The 19,524-nt window shown below is 36.3% G+C and overlaps 1 protein-coding gene across 4 annotated transcripts in view; it reads left to right on the forward strand.

The window, feature by feature from the left end:
- ETV1 (ETS variant transcription factor 1) overlaps positions 1-19,524 on the forward strand; it is a 245,643-nt gene that overhangs the window by 104,065 nt on the left and 122,054 nt on the right. Inside the window, exon 3 of one of the 4 annotated variants that reach the window (XM_032305975.1) lies at positions 12,840-12,891. The exons of the other annotated variants lie outside the window; for them this stretch is intronic. The gene's annotated coding sequence lies outside the window, so the exon portion shown is untranslated. The remainder of the gene's footprint in view (positions 1-12,839; positions 12,892-19,524) is intronic. 4 annotated transcript variants of the gene reach the window in all.

Consider the following 19,524-nt stretch of genomic DNA (forward strand, 5'->3'; position numbering starts at 1 on the left):
AACTTACTTACATTAATCTGTATTTCCTTTTGTAAATTTTGTAATACATGTAGCAAATACCAAATACGTATTACCAAATCTTAAAGGAAATGAAGTTCATCAATAAAAATAGCTAAGAAATAGCTAAGAAAATTGTAGGAAAATGATGAGAATAATAAGAGGGGATATGTATTATTAAATGTTCAAAAATTGATAAAGCTACTATAATTAAAACAGCATATTCCAAATAAATAGAAAATAAATAAAATAAATTTTAAAAACCTTCATATTCCCATTAGGCAAGTAGACAACTAGCTAGGAAAAATTTAGAAATAAATCTAGGTAAAGATGGGAATTTAATATATGTTTTCAAATAAGCATATCAATAAACTTTGTTGGGACAATCAGTTACCAGTTGTAAGAAAACAACACACCTGAAAGTGAATTCAAGTAGATTGAATACCTAAGATGCACCAACAAATAAATGATAAAAGTACAAGAAAAAAAATTCCTCTTATAATACCTTAGATGTATGAAACAGCTTCCTTTGAATGACAGAAAACTCAGAAATTATGAAGTGAATAACTGACAGATTTAATGATAAAATTAAACTATGTGACAAAATACACCATGAATACATCTATTAAAAAGCAGTAAAAAACTAAAGAATGTAGAAAAATAATTGAACTATAAGCAGAACTTAATGGAAGTAAAACAGAAGTACAATAGAGGCTCAACCAAGATCAACAAATTTATTCTTTGAAAAAAACTGATGAAAAGTACAATCTTAGAATAAGACTGATGAAGACAAAAAAAGTTTGAAAACAGAACATTATCAGGGACATAGTACAGGATAAAATTAGTGAACAAATGTAAGAAAATACTTCATTAGTATTAAAAGTATACAAAAAGTAGAAAATCCCTAGAAAAAGAAATCTTACCAGAATTGACTCAAAAAGCATGAAACAAAACCCTGAATACTCCTATATCCATTAATTTTTTAAAAAACCAATCATTTTTTTAAAGATTGTATTTATTTTTAAGATTTATTTATTTATTTATTTGACAGACAGAGATCACAAGTAGGCAGAGAGAGGGGGGAAGCAGGCTCCCCACTGAGCAGAGAGCCCGATGTGGGGCTAGATCCCAGGACTCTAGGATAATGACCTGGGCTGAAGTCAAAGCCTTAACTCACTGAGTCACCCAGGTGCCCCAAAAGATTGTATTTATTTATTTGCCAGAGAGAGAGAGAAAGAGAAAGAGATCACAAGCAGGGAGACCAATAGGCTGGGAGAAGCAGGTCCCCACTGAGCAGGGAGCACAATGCGGGACTGGATCCCAGGACCCCAGGACCATGACCTGAGCCGAAGGCAGATGCTTAACTGACTGAGCCACCCAGGCATCCCCCAAAAATCAATTATTAATTAAAATTTTCTCACAAAGGAGACACCAGTCCCAATCGGGTTTTTAGGCAAATTCTACCAAATATTTATGAAAAAGATAATTCAGAACATTTGTAGGTTTACCCAGATAGAGAAGAAAAGCTCCTTAAATTCTGCTAAGACTATATTGTCAGATGGCAGTTATGAAAAAGAAAAACAGAAACAAAAAAAAAACTATCACACATATATGTTGCAATATCCCAAATATATATTAGCAAACTAAATCTAACAGTCTATTAAAGATGATAATAGATAAATAGCAAGTTAGGTTACCCTGGGGATAAAAGAGTATCAGCACTGAAAGAGTTCCGAATTTTATTTGCACATTAAGAGATAAAGGAGGAATTAAAATAATATCATCTCACTAGGTGCAAAAGAAAAAAAAAAAAGGAAAAGAAAAAGCTGCTGGAACATTCAAAAACCATGATGAAAATCCTTAGTGAACCTGAAATAGGAGAGAACTCTAACTCTCCAAGGGTATGTCTGAAAAACACAGCAATCATCTGATTCAATGATAAAAAGTGAGGAACAGGGCGCCTGGTAGCTCAGTAGGTTAAGCCTCCACCTTTGGCTCACATCATGATCCCAGGGTCCTGGGATGGAGTCCCGCATCCAGCTCTCTGCGCAGCAGGGAGCCTGTTTCCCCCTCCCCATCTGCCTGCCATTTTGGCTACTTGTGATCTCTTTCTCTCTCTCTCTGTCAAATAAATAAATTTTAAAATCTTAAAAAAAAAAAAAAAGTGAGCGACTAGACTAGAGCAGCTATAATCCTGTGGCCTGATAGAGTCTGTTCAGACAGATGCCAAGAGAACCCATTACACACACTTCTTCCTGACTCCGAGATGCTGCGGGTAGCTTGAAATTAGCCACAGTAGACCTACTGGCATTATGGAGATTGTCATATACTATAAAAATCAAGGATGGGAGTGGTCAAGGGCGATTGAGTAGGAGGGAGCTGGTTTGTCAAACACTATTGAAGACAGGACCTACCTGGATTAAAGAAGAAAAAGAAAGAAATGAGATAGCAGTTGGGAGATAAGAAGTAATACAGACATTACTTAAAATGTAGCCTAGATAGAAAAAAAACCAATACCTGGACCATCTATTATCACTAAAAGAAGAATTCAGCATTTTTTGAATTTGCGAGTAATTACTGAAAAGAAATGAACTACAGACACAAATATCAACACAAACTAAACTTTACAAATTTATCATTGAAAAAGGTGAGATACAGCAGAATACAAACGGTAGAATTCTGTGTTTATAGAGTTCAAAAACAAGCAAAATTCTGCACCATATTGCCTAGGAATACATACATATGTGGTAAAATGATATTTTATAAAAAGCAAAGAATGAAAAAATAAGATAAAATGATGATCTATTTGGAGTGGGAGCAGGTATGAGAATGTGATTAGGAAAGAGCACACAGAGCTCTTTCATAAGAAAAATAAATGGAAAAAATAGAAAAATAGGCAGGTGGAGAATACTCACAACAAATAGAACAGATCTATTATTAAGATATAAATATAGATACTGTACATTTTACTCTTATTCAACAAGTCCACTTACAGAATTATGTTCTATGGCAAAAAGAGTGTAAGTATGTGCTGTGTGTGTGTATGTGTGAGTGAGTGAGTGTTCACTGTACTATTATAACAGAAAAAAAATCCTACATGTCTATTAATAAAGAATTCATTAAATAAAATAGAGGCACATTCTGCAAGCTATTGAAAATAATGAGGTAGCATTACTTTTGTTGATCTGGAACAATGTCTGTGATACAAAGTTATAAAATATACGGCATGATGCCAGTTAATGGGTAAAGAATGAGTAAAGAATGGCATGGTGGGAGTTGGAAATCCTGGTAGACATGAAACAGTACAATGATGACCTTTGTGGCTTGGGGTAGAGGAAAAGTTAGGGAATTTTCACTTCTTGATATCTTATCCCCCACATTGGTTATCATTATGGAAAGTTGTTCACTAGTAATAATATATATAAACTTGGGCTAACAAAAATAACAACTAGTGACTTCTCAAATAAGTGAGGGTGTGCTTGTGGATTGTGAGGGCTCTGAAGTAAGTATTTGAAGCATGGTTTGCTTAAGTGTTAGAGGAAGATAGGTGCGTTAGGGCCTGGAGTTACTGAAATGTTACCATCTTCATTCCAATATTTTTTCTGTTTTATGAATATAAATAAAATGCTAAGCATTTTATTTAATTATTTTTGTATTTATTGAACACAGTATTTTTGTATTTATTTAAGCATTTTATTTTTAATTAAATTAATTATTTTTGTATTAATTTATTTATGATTAAATTAATTATTTTGTTATTCTAACTGAAGACAAATGCCAAAGCTAACTGTAACCAGGAAGCAAAGTCCATTTAAAGAATCCTAAAAATCCTTTTTTGATATTTCAAGACCTCAGAAGATATAGGAAAATAAATCAGAAATTAAAAAGTGTGTGTGTATTAGGAATTACATGTGGGCATATTTATATATCTCTGTATCAGTTTATATATATTTATATATAATGCATGATATAAATTAAAATGTATACATATAAATTAAAATGTATACATAAAATTTATTTCATTATATATATGAAGTTTTATATTAGAGATTCATTTAAAAAGTTTGTAAAAAAGAGCATTGCATCGGTCATGTTGTCACAAAAGATGGCCATAATTAGAATCTAGGAGAACTTGGAAAGAAGAATGTTAAGTTCCATAGACAGATTGTCTAGTTTGGAGAATGCAGGAAAAGGTTAGTAATGGGTGTATTAGGACATATATCTGCAAAGTAGAAATTCTTCAAGGAAATAAGTGCCAACTATGCCAGCCAGCGGATTCTCAGGGGAAAAACCCAGGCAGGCAGGCCTATATGTCTGCAGCCAAGATGAAGAAACCCATGGGATAGCCTGATACTTCCCGAGTCCCCGAGATTCCCTTCTCCTTGCTTACCCTACCTCAGTGAAGTGGTGTGTCCACATCAAATGACATTCAGTGCAAAGTCTGATTGTGGAAGGAACCCCGCTCAGACCTTGTTTGTTCATAATGTCTCCTGCTTACACTAAATTCCGTGATGTAGATGGACCTCATGTACTTGTAGGCTTCACAATTCCATTTGAAAGTGCTTTCTTATAATTAATCTTTTATTGACAGTTTTGTTCTTATTCTTGTCTGTGGTCTTCCAGCTACTAAATTTATAATACAAAGGTCTTGTACTCTAGGAGTAGGGAGGGATTCATAAAAATGTGGATATCTCTCTGTCGATGACATTCACCATTATCACACTGGAGTCAGTCCCAGGTAAAAGCAGTAGGAGACACAAGAGTCTCCAGGAAATTGTCTACCTTGCGTATCAGGCCTAGAGTATGTCTTTATCCTGCCACTAATGTACAGTTGTATTAGGTAATGCAACTTTCTCCTCGTTGTTGAGTCATATTTCTCTCTGAAGAGCCCAAATAGAAACTCATTTAAAAATGCAGGAGGTTGGAAGGTAACCATAGATTTTAAACCCACAGCTGTAGTAATTTATCCTTCCAGGAAAGATATACTAGTTAGGGTGCTATTATAAATGGACAACTCTGAGGGGAGGGAGCCATTGGAATCTGAATAACTCTGAAACCAAGTAATAACTTCACAAATAGGAATTTCAGAGGGGAAAGATTTATGGATCATAGAGGAGTAAGGTGAACTAGAGATTCTGGAGAGAGTACAGAATTTTACATGCAGAGATAAATGCTGGGGTGACATACTACGTGAAATCAGTGATTCTGGTTTGGTTTGGTTTTTGGATTTTTTCCTTTCCTCTGCTACTCCTTTGTTTGGCACTGTGGCTTCTTTCCTGCCTTTGGGGTTTTGGAGTCCCCAAGGGTTCACTCCTCCTCTCTCTAGCTCTTCTCCCTGTTCAGAAACTAAGGCTACTGAGGTGAGTCATTTGTCCCAGGCCACTTGAAAACATCACATCTAGTCCCAAACACTCCATTATATTCCCTACAAATTATAAAGAGAGTCAGGATCTGTTATTGAAGAGACACTGAAAGTCCTTCTATACACAAACCTTTCTGCTACATCCTCAATAACTGGGGGCTAAATAGACACCTAAAGCCTGCCCATGATAGGACATTTCACAATCTTTTAGGACTTGTTCCTTGTGGGGTGCCTGGGTGGCTCAGTCGGTTAAGCGTCTGCCTTCGGCTCAGGTCATGACCCCAGTGTCCTGGGATCGAGTCCCACATCAGGATCCTTGCTCAATGGGAAGTCTGCTTCTCCCTCTCTCTCTGTCCCTCCCACCTCTGTACCTCTTCCCCTTTCCTACTGCATCCCCCCCCCCACTCGTGCTCTCTCTCTCCCTCAAATAAATAAACTCTTTAAAAAAGAGAGAGAGAGAGAGAGAGTTCTTCCTTGTATTGGGCAGAATTTGGCTATCTGGAGCTTTTTTGTACATATTTTATTTGACCTGTGGGGTCCATAAAAAAAAGAGTATAACATCCCTTCCACATGAAAACACTTCAGATGTCTGGAAATAATGACTAACTCCTTTCCTATACTGCAGGCTTTTCTTGTGTAAGTGTTTAACCATTCTTCATGGGAAGTCGGTTTGCGGTAAATATCGTGACTTGCAGAATAATGGTGGCAGATTCTTCCCATCCCTGTATGCACAGGCTTTTGCAGCTCATCACCAGAGGGTGAGAGTTTGTCTGCTTCTTTGAATCTGAGTTTGTCTTGCAGCCTGCTTTGACCCATAGAATGTGATGGAAGTTATGAGAGTTTCGCATGAAACCCTCACAAGGCCCTGTTGCTTACACTCTCGCTCTCTTGAAATCTGACTCAAGCCTGTGAAAAAACCTGGATTTGTTTCCCCAAGGCTGAGAATGGCTCAGTTGTCAACCACTGCTTATTCTCAGACCCACAAAGGAGGTAGGTACTCAGGCCCAGTATAGCTACCAGATGACTGTAGTTGCATGAATAACCCAGATAAGACAGAGACCAGAACTGCCCAGCTGAGCCCAGCTCAAACTGCTGACCTCCAGAGTCATGAGCAAATGAAACGATTGTTGTTTGCAACCACAGTTTTGGTGTGGTTTGTTACCCAGCAATATATAACTGATATAGTAAATTGTCCACTACCCATTTAATTACTCCATCCTTGGAGTATCTGTCCCTTTGAAAGTATGATAATCCAATACAGAATGCAGTATTTCCATTTACAATTTGACTAAATTTGAATGGATCAAAATTAGCCTTTCCTACATTATTCATAATTCATTTCTATTGCCAAGGTATTAAAATTGCTCTAAATTTTCTAGTATTCCATGTTCTTCTCTCTATGACAACATTCTATTTGTACAAAAATACTATAGGCTACAAAATACTAAAGGATATTTAAGACAGTTCATTTCCTTAAAAATAGTCATAATTTCTCAAGAAGTTTTTTATTGTTTCTTTGATAAATTACTCCCTTCTCTTTTCTCATCTCTTTCTGGAAAATCCATCAGTTGGATGTGGATCATGTAGCCTCAATCCTCTAAGTTATTTTTTTCTTTATTTTTTATTTCTTTGCTTCTTTGTTCTAATGTATGAGATTTCCTCTTTTTGATTTAGATTCACTGTCATATTTTTTATTGAAGTAGAGTTGGCGTACAGTGTTGTGCTGGTTTCAGGTGTACACAGTGATGATTGGTGTCTCTACGCTATGCTGTGCTCACCTCGGTATGCTCAATGCGCATCTGGCCCCATACAACATTATTACAGTAAGAGTGACTAAGTTCTCTGTGCTCTACTTTTCATCTCTCTAATTTATTGTTTTAACTGGAAGTTTGTATTTCTCAGTGCCCTTCACATATTTTACCCATTCCCCTAAACCTCTCCCCTCTGTTAACTACCAATTCTCTGTATTATTGATTGTTTGTTTTTTGTTTTTTTTCATTTGTTTTTTGTTTTTGTTTTTAAATTCTTCCTAAGTGAAATCTTATGATATTTGTCTTTCTCAATCTGACTTACTTAGGTCCATCCATGTGGTCACACATGACACAATCTCATTCTTTTTTATGGCCAAGTAATATCCCATTACATTTATTTATTTGTTTGCTTATATCTCACTTCGTCTTTATCCCATCATCTATCAATGTGTCAGTGGACACTTAGGTTGCTTCCACATCTTGGTTATTGTAAACAATGCTGCAGTAAATACAAGGGAGTATATATCGTATTGAATTACTGTTTCTGTATTCACTGCCATAGTTTTAATTTTAGGAGATTTCTCTATTCTGTCATTATTCCTTTGTAATAGCATTCTGTTCCCCATTTAGAGATGTAATAAATCTATCTCTCTGTTGATATTAAATTTCAGTTTCCTATTTCCTATGTTGGGTCTATTTTTCCTAGTTTCCTGTTTTGAGTTTTGTTTTGTTTTTAATTTTATTTTTGTTTGGTGTCTTTTTCTCTCATGTCAGAAATTTTCTTCAAATAGTTGGTGACCATTAGCCAACAAATCACATCTAATAATGAGATGTTAAAAAGCTAATAGGAGCTGTGGTGGTGGGAGTTGAGATTGGAATGGAGAGACAGGAAGAACAAAGGAGGTTTGAGTACTTAAGTTGGGTCATGGGGACCCTCCTATGTCAATAAATTGCGGAATTTTTTTTTCCTTTCTACTTTTTCTACACAACTATTAGTTTCTCAAGAGAGGTCTCCTTAGGCTTTCTGGCTGGCATTCTGGGAGTAAGGAAAAGAAGCATAAAGGATTCACTGTCCTGACTAGATCTTGGTCTCCTTGCTTTTTGTTCCATTCCCCTCTCCAGCTCCGAAGTGGGCTGGGTGTCCCTGAGCCCTGAGCAACTCTGGTGCTGTTTCTTTAGAGTAAACTTCCAGTTCCCAATGATAGAGAGCCATTGATGGGACACAGGGCTGTGAGAAAGTTGGGGATCTGACCGTAGGAAGGAGGCAATTGCCCATTATATGTGCAAAATTTAAACCAGTATTCGTATCTTTACTTCCATGGCTCCCAACTCAACTTCCTTATAAACTGGTGCCTTCAAGCCCTGAGTCTCCTCGACATTTTGCAATTTGAAGCTTGGATTGGTCCCTTTCTCATCCAGGTCCCCCTCTGCAAGCGCTTTACACTTAGCCTCCCCAACTAAGCTAAGTGAGTCACCACCATTCCATGTGCTTCCCATTTTCCAGATTTGACCCATCAATCTCTTTCCTCCAGTTCTCTGCAACTTCTTAGGTCCATACATTTTTAATTTCTTATGTTGACATGTCTTTGGAATTCTTTTTTTTTTTTTAATGTTTTATTTACTTGTGAGAGAGAGTGCACATGCCCAAGTGGAGGGAACAGCAGGCAGAGGGAGAAGCAGACTTGAGTTTAAATTAAGATATTTTAAACCCTAGAGGTTGTCTGTTTCCTCTCCTAAAAAAAAAAAAAAATGGTAATGATAACACTAAGATAACTGAAAATAAATCTAAAAAATTTTAAGATAAATTTTATTTTTAAGAAGGTATACAAACTCAGCAGGTTTTAGATACCACTTAAAAAAAACTAGAACTCCCAGACTTTGGTGGCCATTTTGTTATAGAACTAAAATATTCCTGAATTAAACTACTGAAGAATGTCCTCATCTTGGTTTTTCATTCTGCAGGGATCAGGGTGGACGAACTGTATCCCCTGCCAGTCACCTGTTTCATTGATGGTCACACAACCACGTTCATTCACTCACATATCACCTGTGACTGCCTCAGTGGTACAAACACTGTTGCTTACACTAGAATTGAGTTGTTACAAACACATTTACTATCTGGCTCTCTACAGAAAACATTTGCTAACAACTACGTTAGCTGGCTAAGCTGTAGGAACAAGAGTTGTGCCCATTTTGTTAAAAAATGAGTAAGTGGAGAATCAGATGTAAAGATTAGCAACATTTTATCTTTACTTCCAAATTAAGAAGATTATTAAAATTATGTTGCCCCTTAAGTATAACAGACAAGCAAAAACAATGTTCTATTGATCTATTGATCATGTTTGAAACATATCAAAGTCAAAATCTCTTGTAACAAAAGTCGTTCTGTCATCCTTCTAATTACATAAAGGACCCAAGTGTCTGGGAAACTGATTAAATTCTTTCACTTTAATCATGGTGGACACAGCACTACCCAGGGAATAAAAGACACTTGATTTTGAGTCTCATGTGTACTATTAACATATTCTATGGCCTTGGGCAAGTCACAATCCCACTCGATTTAAGTTTCCTTGTCCATAAAGACAGGATTAAATTGCGTGGTCTTGCATTGACTGTGTTTCTGTAAGGTTGTGTAAAGAGGTCAGCTAACAGCTTTGTCCTTTGCACATGTTGTTATTAGGCTGTTACACTAGTTTTAATATTTAAAAGAAAAAGCATCAGGCACTAAAATGAGGAATACAGAGTTGTGGCTATATTATGATTCCTCTATTTTTATACTTTATTTGGATTGCCTTAGAAAAATCATTTATGCAATTCCATGCTCCAGTTTCCTTTTTACTAAAACAGCAATAATAGTGTTTGTATCTTTAGTATATCAAGATATACTATTCTTTTTGGAAAAGCTATTTGGAAAGACTCGGGAGGGAAAAGGTACATAAATATTAAATTCTTGTTTTTAAATTAATTTTAGGTTATTATAATATTTCAAAAAATACTTAACCTTGCCCTTTAAAATATTGCATACACAATGCAAATTAAATGCTAAATTTTACAGAGTCCTTACTCATGTGTGAAAAAATTAGATATTCTGCATCGTAGACAACTCTTCTGAAATAATGTCACCATGTAATATCACTGTTAGCTTTCCCAGCTGAGAAATGCTGTTTTCATGAATAGTGATAAGAAAGGAATTTGAATGGAATTTTACATTCTCATGCCTTGTTACATAAAATTGTCACTCAGGACTATAAATTTTATCCCTTTTATACCAAATATAAACTATCAATTTCAAATGTGTAGCATAGATTTAGATGCATTTCTTCCTATTTAATTTTTAAATGTCAGGTAAACTGTGTTAGGTAAAAGGAACTCTGAATATGATTAGTTAGTATTAGACACATTTAATCAAAACCATGACCTCTTCCTATTATATATGATATTAAAAACATTAATGTTTATGCACTATGTAGCAACTGGAAATGTTTGCCTTAGTAATCTAACTTTTTACAGAATAAAAATTATAAAAGTTCTGTGCCTCACATATCACCTGTGGCTGCCTCAGTGATATAAACAGTGCTGCTTCAAACAGTAAAATGACTGTAAACAGTAAAATTACTTCTGTTTAAATATTCTTTCTTAGTGTTTTAAACTTAGAGTAGTAGTTATAATACTCAAATTTTATCTTGCTATTTCAGTAGGAAATATAATTTCATATTAAATTAGTCATAAATACTTTGTGGGAGATAGTACATTAATAAGAAATACTCTCAATAAATATACCATTCAGTTATTCTTATACAGATCTCTTTATCTCTGGACAATATAATGGTCAGGAAAATGTAGAGCTGTTGTTGAAGATCCTGTCATTGTTTGCTGAATCAAAATTATTTAATATTTATGAAGTATCTATAAAGTTCACTGGAAACCCACAAAGCCTGATCTTTGTCTGAAGGGGTGTATGCTAACATAACCAACCTTTATAAAGAGCTACTAATGAAAGATTTGGTGCAACAAAGGCAAATATTTTATCAAAATGGAATTCTTCTATGATATCTTTGTTCTTTTAGCTTTCTCACTTCCTATCACTGTTCCATCGAAACGGATAAATGGTGTATATTGTTTCACAATCACAATTTAGGTTCATATCTCTGGTCTTGCTTCTAGAATAATGGTATATGTTACCCAGATCCCAGCGTACTAACATTTCATTTACAAAGACTCTGCAGGTTGTCTGTAGCTGGAGCTTCAAGTTTGTGAAGCTCACCAGGTTAGCTTTCATAGTCATTTTCTCTTCTACTGTTCTGCATTTTTTTTTTCTGTTTAGTCTTATGTTTTTTTATTTTCCATCTGAATTTGTAGTTTGACTTTTTACATAATATTTCTTTTCTAATTTTTCTGAGCACTGCAGCCACCATGACATTCTTCTCTTAACTAATGAGCAAGCTTGGCGAGAACTGAGACTGCCTTCCTACCTGCTGATGAAATTTTCACTGGCCGGAGAGAATTCTGTAGTTCTCAAAGCCAGCTCCGTATGACCCATCAGATGCTTTCCATCATGCACAATGCTATAAATCCATGGCAACACATCCTATAGCCCACTCTAAGCAGCTAGACCCTAAACATGCTATTGATTTCAGGACAATGGATTCTTGTGAAGTTTACATGAGATCATTATCATTCTTGTTGCTCAGACAACTTCTTAGAATTTGGATGCAACCTTTAAAAATAAAAAAATGTTTTCATGTCTCTAGCCCAGATGGTCCTAGAGGGCATAACTCACGTGCACTAGCAGAGGAGCCCACATAACTGAAGCAGAGTGAAAAAAGTGCAAGAGAGAAATATATGTGATGGAACAGGTACAGTTTGTTCATAGTGGGCAGCTTTTAGATTGGCTCCCAGTGTTAACCACCTGCTGGTATTCACCCTCAAGTATGGGCTGGACCTAATGACTTGCTTCTAGTGAAGACAATATAGCAAAATCATGTGCTATTACTTCCAAGATTAAGTTACAGAAGACTCAGATTCCAAATTTGCTTGCCTTCTAGACCTTACATTGAGAATGCTAGCAGGCTTTTGAGATGATGATGAGGTATGATGTTGGGTCAGGCTTGCTCTAATGCTGGGGGCCAGATGAGGAAGTGGTTGGACCATGGTGAAAGTGGAGAAGGCTCCGTGACTCTCCTAGATTAAGATATTGGGATATGTTATGTTTTAATTATTTGTTCCTTGAATTCATTCCATATCACCTATGAACACCAAAAAAAGAAAAAATTAGTCTTAACTGAGGTTAAAGAGCTATTTATAGATCTTCATTTTATACGAAAATGATCAGGTGACAGTTTTCAACAGAAGCTTATAGCAATTTGTAACACTACAAATTTTGGCTCTTCTTTTTTTTTTTTTTTTTAAAGATTTTATTTATTTACCTGAGAGAGAGAGTGAAACAGAGAGAGAGAGAGAGCTTGAGCAGTGGGGAAGGGCAGAAGGAGAGGGAGACACAGACTCTCCACTGAGCAGGGAGCCCAAATGGGGCTTGATCCAAGACCCTGAGATCATGACTGTAGCCAAAGTCAACTGCTTAATAGACTGAGCCACCTCAGCTCCCCAAATATTGGCTCTTAATTTATGAGTGATAAATAGCCAATTCTCCTAGACTCAGAGCAAGTTATCCATTTTATAAATATCCTATATTCCTAATAAGTGGGTCTTCTGCTATCCTTTTCATATAGGTTCTATGCATTCTAACCATCAGCGTACCAGAGAGCAAAAAAGAAGAAAAAGGTAAACATGAAAACAAAAATGCCTATAATCACAAATTCGGAATTCTTCATGCTTTGCTTGTCTTCGGGTTAACAAGATTTGTAGAGCAGGGAATACTTGGCTTGGAAGAGAAGAATGACATGACAAGACCTTGGCATTAATATTGCATGTGGATAAAGGGTAGAGGGGCCCACAATAAATACAAATACCCAATAATGAGCGATGCTTAAGACTTGGGAGAAATTCACACCAAAGTGGGAATTTGTTCATTGTTGCTGGGTTTGAAGGGACATCAATCATGAAAAGTATTGACATTTTGGGGGACAAAGAACCATGCTAGAAACTTAGAATATTAGATACAATGCCTGTCTTCAAAGAGTTTATAGTGTAGTATAGAAAGGCAAATTTACTACATAATTAAGACATAATTTTCTAGGTGTTATGGTTGAGTAATACCCATGGTGTAATGGGGGGATCTAAAAAGAGACTCTAGCTTGGACTAAAGTAAGGGTTTTAAGTACATCTGGGAAAGCTAGTCCTGGGTTCTGTATGTAAAGAGTTGTTGAGGAAGGAAACAGTTAGCATGGAACTTTACACTGAGGGGTACTACATGCACAGCCACTGAGGTTTGTGCTGTGTATGAAGATCTGAAAGCAGCCTATGACAAAAGGAGGAGAGACAGGGCCTGATCAAAGATGGGTTTCTTATGCCAAACCAAAGAGCTTAAAGTTTATTCTGAAGGTCCCAAGACATGTAAGGGGTGGTCTGTGGATCAGACCCAGCAGCGTATGTGCTGGGTTTCAACAACACCATGCTTACAAAAGAAATTTGAGTTAGCATTAAAAATCAGAATCAGATAGATCCTAAGATCCTAGTCTGCAAATGAGAAAACTGATGCACCGGGTGGTCAAGATTGCACAACTGGTTAACAGGCAAAGCCAGAATTTCAATCCAGCTACACTGGCTGCAGAGTTGTTGTACCTGATCACCACCTTAGGATCAAGCTATCTCAGATTTGAAAGGCATGGCCTGGGATGTCCAGGAAGAGCAGGGAGAAACTGGCCATGGCACATCAAAGAGAAACTAGTGCCTGTGATGTGATCAACATCAGTCAGTTTTCCACATGCCTCTTTGTTCTGTGAGTTATAATGAAAAAAAGTTAAATTGGGAAGAGACTGGAGAGAGTATTACATATTGCAGTTTTAAAAATCTTTTTGAATGCTGCAAGTTTGTCTTGTGCAAAGTTATTGTTCAACTTCCAGGACAAAATTTATGCAATAGATGTAACAGAATTTTCTAAGATGCTTTAAGTCATATAGCCTCCACTTCCTCTTGCTCTGTAGTTTTCAGAGTATAGGTCTTCTGCTTTTTTGGTTGGGCTTATTTCTAGGTATCTTGTTGATTTATTTCTAGGTATCTTATTTCTAGGTAAATGGGATTAATTCCTAAATTTCTTTTTCTCCCCCTTTATTATTGATGTATAAAAACACAACAGATTTCTGCACGCTGATTTTGTATCCTGTGACTTCACTGAATTCATTTATCAGTTCTAGCAGTTTTTTGATGGAATCTTCAGGTTTTTCCATATAGAGCATCGTGTCATCTGCAAACAGTGAAAGTTTTACTGCTTCCTTGCCAATTTGGATGCCTTTTATTTCTTTTTGTTGTGTGATTGCTGTGGCTAGGACTTCCGGTACTATGTTCAGTAACAGTGGTGAGAGTGGACATTGGAGTGGAATATTATTTTTATTCTCAAAGTATTTTTTATTAAATGTAAGAGTATTTTTCATGTAGATATATTTATTTTGTATCTACTTTTTATATTTATACATTGGTTTTAAATAATATCATTTCATGTTCTTTGGTTTCCCAATAAATAATCATAACTTAAGTCTATAATTTCTCAGTTTTCCATTTCTATAAAAAGCTGCCAGACTCTCTTCATGTTTTCAAGCATCAAAAAGTTTACCCTGAAGTGTAGACCAGAGGATATATGTGAACTACAACCTTAAAGAATTATCCAGTGTATCTTTTGTCATGTCCAAATGTCCAGCATTGGTGATGAATGACTCTTTTAAGGGAATTAAAGAAATTCTGTAACTCCCATTTGATGTTATTTTTCAAATGTATGTTCTTTACCTATAAGAAATTTTCTGCTCATGGTGCAGAGTAGGCTTTTTATTTTTCCCTTATTCTTTAATAACTTCCTTAAGGATATAAGATACACAGCAAGCTGGACACAAATGGAATGGAAAGAAGAGAAATCAGTCCCCACCTGTGCCCTGCATAGAGTTTAGCGTAGTGTCTGGGACACAGTTGGTTCTGCATCAACTTTAAATAAAGGCCACCTCTGAAAGTCCTAGAACAAAATAATACAGCTTCATAAATTGACTTGGATAGCTGAGTCTAAAATTAAAAGGCACTTCTAACACTCTCACCTTTACCCCTGGGAGTAAGAGAGAAATGTCATTAATGAAAGGCGATCAGTGATAAAAAAGGCAAATAAAAACTCCATTATCAGTTTACAGTGACAACAGACTACTACCACATTTTCCTCAGCCACATCTTCCAGAACAAATAACAACATGGAACAGTTCTTAGGTACAAAACTAGAAAATTACAACCGATGGCAGATAACAGTTTCTGCTCCCACTCTAGAAAGTGTTTGTGTTCATTTCTTCTTAAGTTTTATGAGGAAAACTCTATTACTGGCTCCCTCTTTGGGCCTCTTTCTTAAAGTGGGGGAGAATTAATGTCAGTACTGGGTTCATTGGACTTTGTGTCACGTAACATATTTAATTCATTTCCTTTCTTGCAGCAACATAAATTACTACTACTTCCATTATTATAGGAAATACAGATAAATGACTGGCTATTCAGTCTTAAAAAAGAGAGAGAAAGAGAGAGAGAGAGAGAAGAAACAGGGGTTGGAGCCAAGAGGTATTTAAGAAGAATAAAGTCAAATCTGACTTTCAGCATGTTTTACTGTGGCCCAGTCCTTCAGACAATTAATGCTCAGGCTTCAAGATCATGATTTATTTTGAGATGTCAGTTTTAAGATCGTGAAGGAAAAATGTTTAAGGCAATGATAATGTCCCACTTTAAAGTTCCTGTGTTTCTGCTTAAATGGTTATAATAACACATGCTATAGAAATCTTCTATATTTATTTTAGAATTACTGCTATGTGCATGGGCATTATTCTTGGTAGGACGGGCATCTTCATATCTAGGGCATCCCACTATGATGACTGATTATGTTCCAGCTGGTCTTTCTCTACTTAGGAATGAGATTTTTTACTAGAGTAAATTTAATCAGACAATCTTGTTAAATGTGGCACTGGTCCCAATCAGTTGAAAGTTTTAAGAAGAAAAAAAAATCAGAAAAAAAGACAAAAGCTCAAGTCATTAATGTCATGAACTTCTCCTGTGTGAGTTCTGAAGTTGGGCAGTCTTAGAATCATATCTTGAATCTATCACTTACTGGCTCTGTAAGTTTCAGAGAGCTGTAGAAGCCCTAAATCTTGGGATTTAGGGATTTTTTTTAGAATCTAAATCTTGGTTTCTATGAGTTGGAGAATAGTGTTAACAGCTACATCTTAGGTTCATCCTAAGGGTAAAATGAGAAACTGTATGCATGCATTTAGCCAAGTGTCCCCACACGGGAAGTAGGCAATAAATGTTTCCTTTTATTGTTACTACTATGTTTTCAACCAGATTCAAAGAATGACTTACAAACCAAACACCTGCATCATTATCACTTGAGGTACTTATTAAAATAAAAATCCTAGGTGTCTCTTAGCACCAACTGTTTCCTAATCTCTAGGCTTGAGGCCCAGGAGTCTGTATTTTTCAGAAGAGCCCCAGGTGTTTCTTTTGCACATTAAAGTTTGAAAAACATTACTTAATCCTGGAATTTTCTTTTCTTTTCTTGTTTTTTTAATACTGTTTTCTCACCATATAGCAGTAGTTTAAAATGACTCTCTAGTGATTCCATCTTTTTATCTCCTCTATATGCTATATTACAGGGAAGAACACATTGCTAGGTTTGTATTTAAAATGCCCACTCCTCACCTCCCCACCCCCCACGCCCAAAACTCAGGCCCATTCAAAAGGGCTTCCAGCTTTCCCCAAGTCTCCTTTATCTCTTTTCTCCCAGCACTGGATCACTTGGATCTCTCTAAAACCCTCCTTAGGCACACTTCTTTTCAAAAGTTTTGAGTTGTTAATTATTCCCTAAATGGTAAATTCTAAGCCTCTGCATGTAGAAATTAAAATCCTTAAAAATATGGCCCGTACTTCTCTTTCTAGCCATACCTCCATCTTGTCCCTGACACAGTATATATTCCACTGAAAGAGAAAAAATCACCATTTCAAGTAACTAAATTTGCCTGCTTCAGTGCCCTTCCTTCAGTCAACAAAGGACTTTAAATTTCTTCCCGTTGAAATCATGTCCACCAAGATCCAGCCTGAACACCACTTCCTCCCAAGAGCTTTTCCTAATCTCTCCAGCTGGAAGAGATTACCTTCTTGAAGCCCTTGGTTAATAACATTCTCCTAACCCTTAGATTTTTCTTTTTTGTGTGTTATGTCCCCTATTAGGTTTTATTCCTTTATTTCTTACAGACAAAAACACATCATCTCCTCCTCTTCATCCCTCATGATTCTTGACATAGCTGTGGTCTTAAGATGGCTATCCTAAAGTAACCACTGAATGAATGAATGACATTAATATGTCATTTGCCATAATGGTTTTCTAGAGACACTCAGCTTATGAAATTTTCATCTTTGGCACTTTTAATTACTCTTGGACTACAAAGTCCTTCTTGCTTGATTGAATGTACATGGGCCTAAGAAATCATCCATCCAGGGGCGCTTGGGTGGCTTGGTCGGTTGAACGTCTGACTCGGTTTTGGCTCAGGTCATGATAGGTTTGTGAGCTCCGTGTCGGGCCCTATGCTCAGCGGGAGTCTGCTTCTCCCTCTCCCTCTGCCCCTCCCCTGGCTTATGTATGCTCTTTCTCTCAAATAAATCTAAACAAAACAAAACAAAACAAAAAAAAAAAGGAAAAGAAAAAAAAAAGAAAAAGAAAAGAGAGAAAGAAAGAAGAAAGAGAAAGGAAATCATCCATCTAACTACTCCTGCGGCTGAAATATCGGAGAGGTACAATAACTTGCCCAAATCATGCTGTTAAGGATGACACTGAGTCCAGTGGTAAGTTGGACAATTCTTTGTTTTGTCAGGAATTATCATGTTTGTTTTTCACTTTTGTATGAATATTCCATACAACCTTGTGGAAGTTTATTCCATTGCTTCAATAATGCTGTAATCATTAGCAATCACACATTTTTATTGGTAGACAGCGAGAAGCATTGACCTATGTGCTCTGCAGTCCGTTGACTGTGTTTCAGCTTACGTTGAGTTCTGCTTTAGGATGCATTTCAGCTGGGCTTACCCCCAGACTGGCAGTGGGGCTCAGGCTTGCTTCATGCCTCTTCTTTGGGGGGCAGGCGAGCTAATGGGGCAGCAGCTACCTGAAGCATTTCTTTCTTGGTATATCACTGGACCTCAAGAAATAGACTGAATTGCTACACTGTCATGTATGGCCACATTCCACTGGCCAAAGACAGTCATCTGGCAAAACCCAATACAAATGCTTCCGGTGAGGGGAACTCCATAGTGACAGGGCAAAGTGCATGGACGTACAGAAAAAATAGGAAGAATGAGGAACAGTTATCTACCTACCACATGTGTCTTTACAATTAGTTTTTATTATGTTTACATTTGTCGTTCATATCTGAAATAGGAATGCATATTAAAATATTTCATTTCTATAGACATGGTTAGACGCACTCCTTATAACAAGTGGAACTTGAAAAGAAGTGAAAATTTACCACTATTGAAATGTAGTTTTTCTATCTCCATTATGAAACTGGAAAAATATGTGTATTTAATTTTGTCTTCATACTTGACAAAATTTTCATAAGACTGGCCTATATTAATCATTTGATATTACTCATAATTCTGCTGGTATGAGAAATTACAGTGATTTTACTCATGTTAGCAATTTAAATGAGTAAAACTATAATTAAAAATATTAAGGGATTTTGTCTATAAGGGATGTGCACCACCAAACAGAAGAATGAAAAGGTATAATTTTTAATTTGCGGTGATAAAATTCATGTGAAAATTGCTCAAGATAGAAATTTTTTACAATTACTTGATGCATGTGGTCTAAAATCAGTTTCAATAAACCTTTAAAGGAAACTTCATGGAGCATGTTTACATAAATACACTGCAGAATAATTTATACATTTAAATTGACTTCCATGTGGAAATGATGTCATTGAAAAAAATATTCAATACTTATTAATTATACCAGATCTTTGCCTCCCTGAGTACTTGTCAATGATTATCTATAGTCTAAGCAAAATATTATATAAGAACAGTTTGTTAGGCTTCATGTATGTACTTATGTATCTGAAAGACAGAGAGTATGTACTTATGTATCTGATAGACAGAGAGAGTGAGAGCACAAGCAAGAGGACCCGCAGGCAGGGAGAGAAGCAGGCTCCCTGCTGAGCAGGGAGGTCAGGGTGGGACTCGATCCCAGGATCCTGAGATCATGACCTGAGCCAAAAGCTTAACCAATTGAGC

This window comes from Mustela erminea, chromosome 11 (genome assembly GCF_009829155.1).
Source record: "Mustela erminea isolate mMusErm1 chromosome 11, mMusErm1.Pri, whole genome shotgun sequence".
NCBI classification, from domain to species: domain Eukaryota; kingdom Metazoa; phylum Chordata; class Mammalia; order Carnivora; family Mustelidae; genus Mustela; species Mustela erminea.